Here is a 628-nt window from a genome sequence, read left to right as displayed (position 1 = left end):
AAAATATGGGCTTAAAAGCAAGAAAAAAAAAGGAAAGCTTAGGTGGCAGAATCTGGCAATAGGAGAACCCGTGAATAAGGGGTGGCCCGCATTCTCTCTCTCTCACACACACAAAAATGAAAATGAAAATTAATAATAATAAAAAATTAAAAAAAATTTAAGAAGGAATTTTATTTTGCAAATCAGTTTTTTTTTTTTTTGTAAATATTTAATAATTTGGAGCAAAGGTTATTTTTTATTTTTTATTTTTTACCGTACCAAATTTACTCAAAATATTTTACCTCCATCTCCATTGGTCAAACTGACCAAGTTTATTTTTTAATGGTCATTTTGGGTATATTAACGAAATAAATGTTCGAGTTATTAAAAAATATAGAATATTCATTCATTCTTTAGTAGTTATACGTTCAAATCTCCACTGAATACAACACGTAGAGATGACAAAGTGTTTTTTTTTTAAAGGGACTTTTTTTTAAGCGTCGGTTTATGATTAAAGGTGAATAAATGAATGAAGCATATATAAATCCGACCTTATCGAAAACGAAGAATATACCCTTAAAAAGTCCTACAAATGAAACACACATAGGATTCTTGAGGATTTTTAAGGGCGTAAGATATAGGCAAACGG

The sequence above is a fragment of the Cucurbita moschata genome, unplaced genomic scaffold, assembly GCF_002738365.1.
Source record: "Cucurbita moschata cultivar Rifu unplaced genomic scaffold, Cmos_1.0 Cmo_Scf00024, whole genome shotgun sequence".
NCBI lineage: Eukaryota > Viridiplantae > Streptophyta > Magnoliopsida > Cucurbitales > Cucurbitaceae > Cucurbita > Cucurbita moschata.
Note: the sequence above shows the minus strand (reverse complement) of the source record.